The sequence below is a fragment of the Papilio polytes genome, unplaced genomic scaffold (assembly GCF_000836215.1).
Source record: "Papilio polytes unplaced genomic scaffold, Ppol_1.0 DF823923.1, whole genome shotgun sequence".
NCBI lineage: Eukaryota > Metazoa > Arthropoda > Insecta > Lepidoptera > Papilionidae > Papilio > Papilio polytes.
Window position 1 is genome coordinate 6,780,203 of NW_013525281.1, and position 3,991 is coordinate 6,784,193.

Here is a 3,991-nt window from a genome sequence, read left to right on the forward strand (position 1 = left end):
GAGAAGCGGCCGCCGAGCTATGCGCTGGAGAATGTGCGCGCGCCGGTCGCCATGTTCTACAGCGAAGCGGACTGGTTAGCAGATCCGCGGGATGTGGACCAGCTTTACAACAAGTTGACGAACGTCATCGACTTGTATAAAGTACCGTACGAACAATTTTCACATTTAGATTTCGTTGTAGCAAAAGACTTTAAAACGTTAATTTATTCCAGAATACGCAAACTATTATGGACGTTTCAAAAATATGATTTTGAATAAGTTACACGCAATGGTGTGATTGTACGGGAATTTATTTATTGTAGCAAACTAAGTTTACGCTCAAATACTACCGATATCCAGGTAATGACTGTAATTATGTATGACGCATATGCAATTACTTAATAAGTGAGTCTGTTAATTTATTTGAAATGTTGTGAACTATACTTTTATCTATAATTGACTAATCTAAATAATTGATGACAAAATAAAAAATATTATTTTGTTACATAACATAGCATTTTATTCAAACCATTTGTATTACTGAGCTGTTCCTGCAAAAATTGTAGCAAAAGCTTTTGACATTTTTATAATTGATATTAGAAAATGACAGGCATTTTACACACACAAATTAAGATTGTATTCTAGAAGTTAGTTTATGTTTAGCTATCAGCATTGTAAGTTTACATTTCTTGGTAATGCAATAAGAATAGAATAATAAACTATAGAAAAAATTATTCCTCCAAAGGTAGATCAGATTTAATATTTGTAAACATTAGAATCTAGTGGCCAATTCACGAGTTGGCTTTATTGGAGTATGTAAATATAGTAATTCGATGCAATATTTTATGGACTACCCACTTTATTGTTGTTAGAGAGGTTGTTTTGTCAGTTAATTTAACTAGATATGTAAAATAGAACCTTGATAAGTTAAAGTCCAAGGGAAACACAAAATATTTTAAGTTCGAGTTTTTAAGTTATCAAGGGTCTATGTTATAGTGGTTTTGGGCTCTGATGGGAAGAGAACATATTATTTTTTGAAGTTATAGAGGGTTTTATGTTACCTAGGTTCTACTGTATTTTCAAATCTAATTAATATAAGCATTAAGGTCGCAAGTACATAGTGTAAGCAGAGATTAAAACATGTACATTTGCTGTAATTTTGGTATATCTAATGACTTTTAAATAAAACACTTGTTTCAAAATCTTAATTTATTAACATCTTAATAATTAAATATGAATATTATATGGTTTGTGATTCGAATGACAGATTTACCTGAAACAAAAGTAAAATAAATAAACCACATCAAATTTTTCTGTGTAAAATTTTTTAACAGAATTTAAAAAGTGGCCATGACCATTTTTCTTTACAACTTTAGATTTATGAACCATTTACATTATTCCGGTAATAATTATCAAACCCACACAGAGCATTCAAGTGTAACATTTTTCCAATTATTTGTTAGATTTTGATCACTGGACTGGATTAATGTAAACTGGGTATTAGATGGATTTTTACTTTTACTTTACATATTTAAATAAATAATTATTAATTCTTGTTCATACGACAACGTTTTTTTTAATGAATACTTACTTTATTTAGAACTGTTAGCGTTAATGTAATGGTACAATATGACGAGAAGGAAAATAGACACTCCTAGAATGTTAGAGAAAACAGCTAACTGGATATCTGTAATCATGATGACGTCTTTTATCTGAAAGAAATGAATGTTATATTAATATTGTTGACTTTATACAAAAACTATTAAATAACAAATAATGAAACTAATATAACTAATGATCATTATAGGTTATCTATGCCGGTGAAATGGAGGACATTCGAACTCTCTGTTTTAATTTAGAAATTGGAATTTTTACACGTTAAAAAGTTCAAAACTTACCAAAATGTAATATAACTCCTCAAATATTTTTTAGAAAAACAGCAAATCAGCAAAACGCAAGTGTCAAAAACAATGACACGTCATACAAATTCAAAATAAGACAATCATAGATTATAAAAGTAAAACTGTGTCAATGGTGGCACAGCAAGTGTGCACAGTGTGAAAAACTAAAAAGCTTACTTTAACCAGATTTTTTTTCTGTGATAATCCTATTTCTACAGTCACCAAAAAAGTCACCTAAGTTGACAAATATTTCCATATTTTATGGACTAGCAACTTGTGATCCAAGAATCTTAGGCTTAAGGGATTGTATGTATTGTATGGATCTGAATGCTGGGCCACCAAAGTTGCGGATGAAAGGAGATTGCATGTGGGTGAGATGCGTATGTTAAGACGGATGTGTGGTGTGACAAGATTGGATAAAGTTAAGAATGTGTACATTAGAGGAAGTTTGTTAGCGCCAGTGGTGGAGAAATTGAGAAGCAAAAGGTTAGCGTGGTATGGACATGTTATGCGACGAAATGATGGGGACATAAACCAGTAAGTGTTAAGATTGAATGTGGATGGCTACAAAGGAAGAGGAAGACCGAAGAAAGTATGGATGGATTGTGTGAAAGAGGATATGCTTAAGAAAGGATTGGATTCAGATATGACGGCTGATAGAGATGTATGGAAGAGCAGCACATACTGTACCGACCCTCCTCATAAGGGATAAGGGCATGTGGATGATGACGGACTAGCAACTTCATTGTGGTTGATATATGGGTATACTGGGCATGGGTACGAGTGGAGGCAGATGTTTTATGTTTTAAACTATCAAAGTTTTAACATTCATACAATATTGGCACACCTTTCACGCTTTTTAGATAAAAAAAAACTAGTTTTAAAAACCTTAATTTATTAACATCTTAATAATTAAGCATTAATAACCTCTTGGTATAGGCGACTCGTGAGACCAATCTGAATCAAAAGAAAACGCCGTTTTCATTAAATAATACATGGCCAAGTGCGCGTTTTTTAAGTTTGGATCTGGAAAAATGTGTCGAGCGTGAAGTTTTTGTTAAACTAATTTAAGATAACAACATTTACTTTACTAATTACACTTAATAACTACTTACTTTTTTACCAGTAGCTATTAGCGTTGACATAATGATAAAATATCACCAGAACGAATATAGACATGCCTAGAATGTTATATAAAACAGCTATTTGCATATCTGTAATCATGTTGATTGTTAAATAGAATCTATTAAATCTGAAAGAAATAGTTCAAAAATTATAAGCTTTATATAGATATTAGCATTATTAATATATGGCAAATAATGAAACTAATAAAGCAATATGCGCCGTTACCATCGGATTGATTCGAAAGTCGATTCGTCGGTCGTATTATTAGATTAATATTCATTTATTGAAAAAAACATTCGATAAAAGAATTAGTAATTAAATAAAATAGCGTTAGTTCACAAAAGTAGCTGCGGAATCTAATGATTCAAGCTTGGAGGTCACAAGCAACCAGTGGTCAAGGCTGCAGAGAAAAGAGCTTACGCAATGTGCGCGATTTTTTTTGTGCTAACATGTTTATTTAAACGTACCAATATGTTTACGTTTCTTAAGAAATTTTAAGAAAACCGTAGGTTTCTTTAGCCCTCTTGCCCTCTGCTCTCTCTGACATCAGTAGATGTAGGCTGAAGAAGTGGCTGGTTGGAAATTACAACTTGTGTTTTATTCAGTCAGATGAAGTTCCTATAGGCAAATTATACCTTTATTATTAGTCCAACTTTCCCATATGGATACCAACAAACATAGTCAGCGCCATAATCATCAAAAAGAAACAAAATGTAACGGCTTTTATAAGTTTATAAAATTAAAAATGACTTTACAGAATAAAGAATATACTACTCATTTAAAAAGGATCACTATAAATTCTCTCTCCTTTCCCCCAATTCAGAACACATTTAATTTTTTCTATTTATTTTAATGTATTAATTATTTCAATTATTATTTCCTAATTTTTATCAAAAATGGTACAGTAAGAGAATTTTTTCTGGCATCCTGAACGATTTGTTGATGATTTGATTGTCATTTTTGGTTGTCAAAAATATACTCTTTGG

The 3,991-nt window shown here is 31.4% G+C and overlaps 1 long non-coding RNA gene across 1 annotated transcript; it reads right to left on the bottom strand.

The window, feature by feature from the left end:
• Positions 1 to 2,755: 2,755 nt before the first annotated feature.
• LOC106102292 lies at positions 2,756 to 3,759 on the bottom strand. Its single transcript, XR_001225561.1, has 3 exons — positions 3,473 to 3,759; positions 2,996 to 3,132; positions 2,756 to 2,906 (listed from the first exon to the last, which is right to left on the bottom strand). It is a non-coding gene; the product is annotated as an uncharacterized LOC106102292 (long non-coding RNA).
• Positions 3,760 to 3,991: the final 232 nt, after the last annotated feature.